The following is a 10,144-nucleotide window of genomic DNA, read 5'->3' on the forward strand; positions in this document are numbered from 1 at the left end:
GGGGGGTGGGGAGAAAGGGGAGAAGGGGGAGGGGGAGTTCATTCCTGGTCCGAAAAATCAGCTAAAAGTTACAAGTTCGAACCCTTCTCAGAGGTTCACATGACCACAAGACTCATCATTTCCAGGTGCCCACGGAGGCATGATTTCACCGCCTCCGTCTTATGGATGAGCCCTCGAGGGCGTGGAGAGACTGTATAACTTATCGAGGGTCCCTGGGCGAGTAAGGCCCAAGGCCAGGACTCCACTCCCCGTTGGCCGGTTCTGGCGTCCAGCTTGCCCTGACGCTGTTTTGTTCTTCTGCTTTTTTTAGGAAGAAGCATCTGGCGGCTCAAAGCTCTCCTGTGGGCCCTGACTGGTTTGCTCACTGGATAGAGCGTCAGCCTGCAGACTGAAAGGTCCCAGGTTCAATTCTGGTCAAGGGCATGTACCTTGGTTGCAGGCACATCCCCAGTGGAGGGTGTGCAGGAGGCAGCTGATCGATGTTTCTCTCTCATGGATGTTTCTAACTCTCTATCCCTCTCCGTCCCTCTAAAACGCTCTCCTGTATGAACTCCCGCGTGCAGGAGTGTCATTTCTTCCCAGTTAGCTTTCCTGTGACAACCTGTGAACTTGGCTGCCGACGTCACACTTGCTCGGTCTTAGGAGTCTGTGTTCAGGGTCGGTCCCGTATATCCGGCCGGGCTTGTGTCCCAGGATCGCTGGGGAGAGTGAAAAAAGCCAAAGTCCTCCTCCTCCTGAGCAGAGCGGCCTGAGGAGGGACCAGCCGGCAGCTATTTATGGTAATGGGGGAAGCAGCGGGCTCTGCACAAATGACGGAGTAACGCTGAGGAAGGCACTCCATAGAGTGACGGCTCCTCCCATCCCTGGCTGTTAGGAAGAGGAGAGAGAACGTTTAAAGAAAAAGAAAAAGGGGCCCAGCTAGCGAGGCTCAGTGGCTGAGCATCAACTTGTGAACCAGGAGGTCACGGTTGGATTCCTGGTCGGGGCACAGGCCTGGGCTGCAGGCTCGATCCCTAGTGGGGGCGTGCAGGAGGCAGCCGATCCATGATTCTCTCTCATCATTGATGTTTCTAGCTCTCTTTCTCCCTCTTCCTTCCTCTCTGAAATCAATACTAAAAATATATTTTTAAAAAAGAAAACAAGGGTTCATTCACACAATGAGAGAGAAAGCTCTTATTCTGACAAGGGACACAGGTAGGAAGTCAAAGGGCATTGAGGTGGGGTTTCGAGATGTTACCTGTGCCGCCGGCCAAGGCCAGGGGAGGACATGGCCCAACCTTTCTGACATGAGGCTAAGAAAGACTGGCGTTCTCCCCTCTAATACCAAGGGGCCCGGCTTTCTCACGGACCGCCTGGGGTGTCTCTGGCCGCGGCTTAAGAAGAATTCCCCAGGGACCCCTGCCCAGCGTGGCAGCTCACCATGACCGTCGTGGAGCGGACAGGGATTTTATATTTCCCCTCCTAGCTCCAAAGACCTGCGCTGCTGTGTGCCTGAGATTTCTCCTGCACCAACACGTACGGCTCTGCTGGACACCAGGCCGGTGACGCCCGGTCCCTCCCAGGGCCCGGCCCGCCCTCGGGGAACATGCGTTCAACGGACTAGCCTGCCCTCCCATCCCTGACACAGGCTCCCGGGGGTCCGATCCACCCTCAGCTTGGAGAGAGCATCAGGCAGGAGGGAAGCTCGCAAACGGAAACGCAGGAACTCGGTTCCTGCCTCGCCCCCTCCTCGGCGCCCCACGCGTCTACGGAGCCTGCCCCTTGGTGGGTTTCTCGTGGCAGGAACAGAAAACTCAACCTGAGGGGAGCGTGTAGGAAACCTTTTTTATATGTTTTTATTGAGTTTTAGAGAGAGAGGCAAGGAGAGGGAGAGAGAGAGAAACATCAACGATGAGAGAGAATCGCAGATCGGCTGCCTCCTGCACGCCCCACACTGGGATGGAGCCTGCAACCCGGGCCTGTGCCTCTACAGGCTGGAGAGGGACCTGACTTCACCCTGAGTGTCACTGTAACGGATTTTCTACTCAACACCCTCACCTCTGAAACGAATCTTCGTCCCGCAGCCCCAGCCACCAGGAAGGGCTCCCAGCCTAGGCGCCCGGCCCCTCTCCCTGCTCCCCCTACGAGCCAGCATCACTCCTCTCTGGAATCTTCTATCCCTTCTATCGTCCTCGCCCCTCGCCAGCGCCTTTGAATCCGCAGAAGCCAGCACACACACAGCCTTGTCTAGGGAGGGCTGAGGGAATGTTTGTGTGTATTTTTTTAAATGTTTTTTTAAATAGATTTTAGGGAGAAAAGAAGGGAGAGGGAGCGAGAAGAACATCGATGAACGATAACTATGGATCGACTGCCTCCTACACACCCCATCTTGGGGACTGAGCCCGCAACCCGGGCACGTGCCGCCCGTGAACGGAACCAGCGGCCTCGCCGTGCGTGGGACGACGCTCAGCCCGCAGAGCCGTGCCGACCGGCAGATGTTTTGTGATGAACCTGGAAGAGCGAACTCCCGAGCCTCGCTCCCTGGGCCTCATGACCCTGCTCGCAGGCCACGGAGCCTGCACCCATGAAAAATAGTATGGGATATGGTGCCCCGGTTTCATAGTTCACCCTAATCAGAAACCCTGGATTTCAACGAAACGCCTCCATGAACCATAAAATCCTGCTTTCCTTCCCCCAGTTCCTCCCGAGGTGAACTGAAGCCGAACGCGATGATCGCCCTGCCCGAGCAACACTGAATCTTGTCCCTGAATCAACACTGAACCAACGTCCTTCTGCAGAGTCCCCCCACTTTCTATGCCCCCCCCCCAAGGCAACTCTTGTCAAAGAGAGCTGCCCGCGCTGAGTCACATGTCCCCCGCTTAGTCTATGATTGCTAATGAAAAGGTACCGGGCGTGAGTCACCACCCGGGCGGCAGGAAAGCATGACTCAGCTCACTTAGCAATGCTGCCAGCGCCCCCTCCCACAGCAGCACCGGAAGCAGCGTCCCATGCACCCGGTACGCAGAGCCCGCTGTGAGCGGATGGGCGGCTCAATTTACAGCATAGGAAGAAGATGGTGTGCCCTTTAAATCGACCGGGGTGTTGTTGGGGGAAAAATAGTATGGGATATAGAACATGTCTGGGGAAACGAGCTTAGTGGTTCCAGAGGGGAAATACGAAGGTTTAATGACTTTCTAAACAGCATGGTAGCCCAGCCCGTGTGGCTCAGTGGTTGAGCGTCGTCCCATGCACCAGGAGGTCACAGTCCGATGTGGGTCAGGGCACAGGCCCGGGTTGGGGGCTCCATTCCCAGTAGGGGGCGTGCAGGAGGCAACTGATCAATGTTTCCCTCTCACATCAATGCTTCTCTCTCCATTCCTCTCTCTAGGATCAATACATAAATCCTTGGGTAAGGATTTATTTTTAAAAATACTTTAAACAGAGGGAGAGCCTTCGTCATGACTAAGAAGTTCCAGCGAAGAAGAAGCAAGTTCTCGCTCACACTGAATTCACACATCTCTTCCCAAAGGGGAGGGTGTCCCGGCCTCCGGATATGTATGCCAGACCTCACCCCGGAGAAGGGGAGGGGACCCCGAGGCATCATGTGCCGAGGAGCCGAGGGGAGAGGAACAAGGGAGCCTTTGTCCAAGACGGAGAGGTGGCCCGAGTTTTGACTAAGTCTCCTCACTCGCATCGGGGCCGAGCACCCCCGGCCGCAGCAGCGCGTGTCGAGGGGTCACCGTCACCGTCACCGACCGGAGACCTGGGCTGTCCCTTAGCCGGAGAGGCCAGGAGTCCATGCCCACTCGGCGGGCTCTGGTGCCCGAGAACCGGCGTCTGCTTCCAGGAGGCCTCTGGGGTTATAAGCTGCTTCTAGCATGAAACACACTACTGGGCGCCCCAGTGTGAGAAAGGTGGACCCATGAACCAGGAGGTCCGGGCTCGATCCCCTGTGTGGGGCGCGCAGGAGGCAGCTGGTCCGTGATTCTCTCTCATCATTGATGTTTCTCTCTCTCTCCCTCTCCTTCTCCCTTCCTCTCTGAAATCAATAAAAATATATTTAAAAAAAGAAACGTATAGTTTCTGCTGCATGACTGAAAGCACCCCTTAAAAAAGGGGGATCATCGCCCTAGAGGCACCATGCACGACACACCCAGTGTGGAGGGGATGGTACGACACAGTCCCGCCCCCGTGGGGAGGGGACAGCGCTGGGGGCTGGTGTGGGGCCAGGCAGGCGCCAGGATGCATTCCCACTCGCTGCCCTTTGACCTCACAGCCTCCTATCTCCTGAGCCTGCTCTGGAAGGTTTGCAGAAGGGGGAGATGGGCTCTGCTGGTGCGGGGCTTTGGAGCGAGTTAGGTAACCTCGGTTATCCTTACTTTCAGTTCTGCTACCCATGGAAGGCATTCCACAAATACTTGCTCAAGGAAGGAAGGAGGGAGGGAGGAAAGGGAGGGAGAGAGTCCTGGTCCTCACCAGCATTTCATCCCCAGGGTCCCACCCGAAGAGGCTGCTATAAGTCTTCGCTGTCTTGCTGTTAATTAACAACTGATTTAATGAACATTGTGGATATTTTAAAAATGATTTTTTTATTGATGAAAGTAGTGACTTTTAATTAGCCTGACAAATGCTAAAAATGGCCTCTTTATTGGTGCAATTACAGACTTTCACGCTCTGGGGGTCGACAGGAATCGTTGGAGACACGTCCCGCCCTGGAGTGAACACGGCGTAAGGCTGCGTAAGGCCGGTCCCTGTACCCCCGCAGCTTGCTCCCCCGGGACAGGGTGCAGCGGACAGCCACTGGCTTAGGGGGGTTTCTGCCTGAAGCTTGTCAGCTTGAGGACACGGAACCCTGAGTTCCTGGCCGGACCTTCACTCATGGCTTCCGATACTTAACACATTGCACTTACAGAACAGGGAGGCCCTGGCCTGCTCGGCCTGCCTTAATGATGGTCATTAAGTAGCCGTGTGGCCATTATAATCTCATCACCACAGATTTCAGGGGGCGTCTGGAAAACGTATCCACCACAATTAGCCAGAGAAGGGCATCTGGTGGCATGGGCTGGAGTCGGACGGCAACACCCCCGCTTGGAGAGGCTCACGTCTAGTGATGGGAGCATGAAGAGAGGTAAGAGCAAGATGAGCTTATCTCAAAGCCATAATCTGTGAGAGAGACGAAGGAGTCGGAGGGGAGAAGGCAGGGCTTCCACCCGGGGGTGCCCGAGAGATCCGCCCAGAGGAGCTGATGCCGGGTCTGGAAGGGGAACGCAGAATGTGCCAGAAAGTTGGGGTTTTCTGTGGGGAGGGGAGACCGCCTAGATCAGGGGTGGGCAAACTTTTTGACTCGAGGGCCACAATGGGTTCTTAAACTGGACCGGAGGGCCGGAACATCAGCATGGATGGAGTGTTTGTGTGAACTAATATAAATTCAAAGTAAACATCATTACATAAAGGGTACAGTCTTTTTTTTCAATAGTTTTATTCATTTCAAGCGGGCCGGATCTGGCCCGCAGGCCGTAGTTTGCCCACAGCTGGTCTAGATGCTAAAAGCAAAGGAGATAAAAATGTATTCCTACAAAAAATAACAAATGTGTTACACACACACACACACACATATTTATATCTATAATAATAAAAGCGTAATACGCTAATTAGACCGGATGTCCTTCCGGACGAAGCCAGGGCTGCGAGGGAAGCCAGGGTCCGGGGTGTCAGAGGGAAGCTGGTGTGGCAGCCAGGGGGAAGGAAGGGCTACTCTTGCACAAATTTCATGCATTGGGCCTCTAGTGTATAGATATAGATATAGATATAGATATAGATATAGATATAGATATAGATACAGGTACAGATATAGACATAGATACAGATATAGATATAGAGCTAGAGCTAGAGATAGAGATACATAGATACACAGATATATAGATACATAGATCTATATCTATAGATATAGATATAGCTATAGATATAGATATATAGATACATAGATACATATATATAGAGATATAGATAGATAGATAGATGGATAGATAGATATCACACACACACACTCACACACACACACACACACGCACGCACGCACTGAGAGAAGTCCACCAAACGACCACGCTGAGCGTGGTAAACACGCCTGGCCTGCAGCATCGCTCTCCGGGGTTCCGCTTTTACAAACAGCAGGTGACTGTCCTGACGGTGATTCTGCAGCCACACCTGCCACAGCGACTAAGAAAGTCACCGCCCGCCGCGCGCGCCCGCGCCCTCCGGAACCGCCTCCATAGGACCCAGGGCGGCCCGTCATCTCACGGAGTTAAACCACCTTCCCGCCGATGACATCCTCCCACCGTGTCCACAGGGTCCCCGCAGGCCAGTGGCCATGACGGCTCCCGTCAGAGCGCCTGCTCCCCCCGGGGTTGGGGGGGGGACGCTGGGCCCGGGAGAATGGGGCCTGGGGCTACTCCCCTGCTGGTAGGAACCAAGGAAGTCCTGTCTTTAAACACAGATTTTAAATCCCTTTTCCTGTCTGTTACCGCGTCTGCACATGAGCCAGCGTGTGGAGGCCGCGAAGAGCACATTGACGTGGTGTCCCTGGCTTTGACCAGGTCGGAGTGCCACCGTTGGTGCTAGGAACCAAACGAGTGGCAGCACTGGGCACGAAGTCACAGGCTCAGGCCCTCGATGCGCCCTTTACCCACCGGAGCAAACCGCCTCCGCTCCCCAGACGGAGTACCCGAGGCGGGGTGCGAACCGTAAATGGTGCGCCCCCTTCACCCACAGACGTGATGAACACGCCGTGTCCTTCCACTGCGCACAATCAATAAACGTTATCGGCATCTATGTTAGAAGAAGAGCCGTCACTTACTCAGTACTTCACACATGCTTACAGTGAATTCTTTTAAAAAAATACATTTTTTATTGATTTCAGAGTGGAAGGGAGAGGAAGAGAGAGATAGAAACATCAATGATGAGAGAGAATCATGGATCAGCTGCCTCCTGCATGTCCCACACTGGGGATCGAGCCTGCAACCCAGGCAGGTTCTCTGACCGGGAATTGAACCGTGACCTCCTGGTTCACTGTAGCCAGCAGGGCGACAGTGAATTCTGATCAGGCACCAAGCTAACGACTTCTCTCTCCCCTCACAAGGGCACGGAGGCTGGGAGCTATAACTCCATGCACCCCGAAGGGCAGTGAGCAGCCTACTCGTTAAAGGACCAGGGAATGCCACGTGTTATCATGGTGTTGTCTTCCTGGCACAGTGCCGACTGGAGAATTAATCTGAGGCCATCTGTGCTTACCAGGGGCATTAACACTGGTCCCCGGACCCATTCTCTCTCTCCAACAAATGAGATAACTCTCTCTAACAATCTTGACAATCCTCTGAACATGCTGAAATACACGGAAAGACAGCAGTGGGCACCGGAGCCATGTTCTGTCAGCATTAGTTAGGAGACCATTTCTTATTGGGGCCTTGTGTTTGCTATTCTTTCTACAGGAAACTCGGAGAAGAAAAAGCATGAAACGCTCGCTCCTTTCCCTCCACCACGGAGTGGGTGTGCCAGACGGGCTGAGCGGCCCCAGAGCGGGCGGCAGCATCGCCGGCCCAGGTGGCTACTTGACCCGGGAAATCGGCTCACATGGTGTGTTTCTCGGATGTACCAAGCGATTGATGGTCTCCAAGGAGCGTTCTCACCCACCTGCTTCTCCCGGCAGCTCACGAGGGCAGGAGGCAATAAGTCAACACTTTTCCAGAGGAGACAATGGCTCAGAGAAGCCCCAGGGATGAGCAGTGGGGGTGGAGGTGGGGAGACAGAGCAAGGCACAGGGGTGGGGTGGGAGAGAAGCCGGGGGAGGGAGAGAGACGTGGAGGGAGGGGGAACGCTAGCTGTTTTCCGCGTCCTGGGCCTTTGCTCTCTCCTCCCATCACCGTTTCCTTATCCATTTGCAAAGGGGAGGGGATGAATGGAGAGAGAGAGAGAGAGAGAGAGAGAGAGAGAGAGACTACGGGGAGGCAGGAGGAAAGGAGGCCAGCGACGACTAGAATGAATGAGGGTGTCTCAGTAGAGAAGGTCCAGAGGCTGGAGGGACTCTAAACAGACCCGCAAGGAGGACCTCTGACCCCCGGGGCACCTTGGACGTCCTGCCAACCTGAGGAGCCCAGAGGCGCTGGCTAGAGAATGGCGCACGCGCACACACACACACACATGCACGCGTGCACACACATGTGCGCACACATGCACACATGGGGGCAGCGTTGGACACACAGCTGTGCAGTGTTCACTGTGCCCCACTCGGTGCGAGGTCCCATGGAAGACACGCCCCTCAGAAGGAGAGGCCCCTCAGCCCCTCCAAATAACGATGATCTCATCGGCCCTGGCCAGTGCTCTCAGCGGTTAGAGCACCAGCTTCAGCACCAAAGGGTCTCGGGTTCGATTCCCGATCAAGGGCATGTACCTGGGTCAAGGGCCTCAGTTGGGGTGCGTGTGGGAGGCAGCCAATTGATATGTCTTGCTCACATCAATGTTTCTCTCTCTCTCTTCCTCCCTCGTGCCCTCCCTCCCTCTCCCTCTACTCTCTCTAAAAATCAATGGGAAAAATACCCTCGGGTAAGGATTAACAACAACAAAAAGGGTCTCATCACCACCCAGCCACCAGCGGTCTTGTGTTACATGCATGTGCACATACGTACGTAAGTGCCCATGAACGTCTTTATCAGGATGACTTACGTATGACCTTTGGCGTGTTTACCTAACGAGGCCTTGGACTCCTTAGGGTCAGACAGCCCGGTTTGCTTCTGAAGGGCCCATTACAGCCTCTTCTCTGCCTGCTGTGGTGCCTGCAGCCCAGACTCACTAAACAGTTACTGAATTATTATCTTATTAATAATGCGAACGAGAGACTGATTCTTTTTTAAAAAATATATATGTTTATCAATTTCAGAGGGGAAGGGAGAGGGAGAGAGAGATGGACACATCAATGATGAGAGAGAATCATTCATTGGCTGCCCCCTGCAGGTCCCCATACTGGGGATCGAGCCTGCAACCAGGCAGGTGACCTGAACCAGAATCGAACCAGGGACCCTTCAGTCTGCAGGCTAACGCTCCATCCCCTGAGCCACACCAGCCAGGGCGGGAGAGTGATTCTTATGGAGTATCCACTATGGGCCAAGGGTGGTATTTATATGTTAAATCTAATTTAATACTCAGAATCCTGTGACTTAGAAAACTGGGGCCCGAGGAGCTTAAGTAACTTGTCCAAGGATCCCTGCTGTCCAAGGTCACCCTGCTGGTCAAGGTCACCCTGATGGTCAAGGTCACCCAGCAAGAAGGCTCCCCAACTGTTAACACAACAGCAGGACGGACTTTGAATCTAAAGCCAGATTTGTTAGACTCCAGCCTGGTCCCCAAGTCACCACCATAGAAAAATGGTAAAATTGAAAAAATACATTGCTTTCCAGGTTTAGATACATGCGTTTACCAAGCATGAAACCAAACCTCAGCTTGTGGCAGCGAGAGGAGCGACGTTCCAAACTCAATCTGAAGGATTAGAGATGAGTCTGGGAAGTGAGAAGCTGTGTGTTATGAGGAACCTTTATCACTGCAGCCAGGACTGTGGGAGGAGGAGGAGGAGACGGAGGCACGCGCTGTGTGAGGAAACCACGCCTGCATGTGCTGACAGGGAAGGCACAGGCTGGGGAGTCTGGCAGAGTCGGTTAAATTCCGGGCAGAGCATGTTTGGCTGTGGTCCTCGGGCAAATTACTTCCCCTGTCTAAGTCTCATTTTCCCAGTGATCGGTGACAATAATAATACCTGCTTTCAGCCCGGCCGGTGTGGCTCAGTGGTGGGGCATCGACCTCTGAACCAAGAGATCGTGGTCTGATTCCCGGTCAGGGCACAGGCCCAGGTTGCGGGTTCCATCCCCAGTGTGGGGCATGCAGGAGGCAGCCGATCCATGATTCTCTCATCATGGATGTTTCTCTCTCTCTCTCTCTCCCTCTCCCTTCCTCTCTGTAATCAATAAAATATATTTTAAAAATAATAATAATTGCTGTCAGAGAGAACGCAAACACTGGATGGGTAGAAGGCAGAGAACTCAACCCAGGACAGCAGCGCTGCCATGACCATTCACAACAGCGTGTTCACGCGTGTGGCTGCCACGCCCCTCCCTGGACAGGG

The 10,144-nt window shown here is 54.0% G+C and overlaps 1 long non-coding RNA gene across 1 annotated transcript in view; it reads left to right on the top strand.

Moving 5' to 3' along the window:
* Window positions 1–5,713, top strand: part of LOC107182953 — a 24,497-nt gene extending 18,784 nt beyond the window's left edge. Inside the window, exon 3 of the long non-coding RNA XR_001513712.1 lies at window positions 5,697–5,713. This is a non-coding gene — a long non-coding RNA (uncharacterized LOC107182953). The remainder of the gene's footprint in view (window positions 1–5,696) is intronic.
* Window positions 5,714–10,144: the final 4,431 nt, after the last annotated feature.

This window comes from Myotis davidii, unplaced genomic scaffold (genome assembly GCF_000327345.1).
Source record: "Myotis davidii unplaced genomic scaffold, ASM32734v1 scaffold217, whole genome shotgun sequence".
Classification (NCBI taxonomy): Eukaryota; Metazoa; Chordata; class Mammalia; order Chiroptera; family Vespertilionidae; genus Myotis; species Myotis davidii.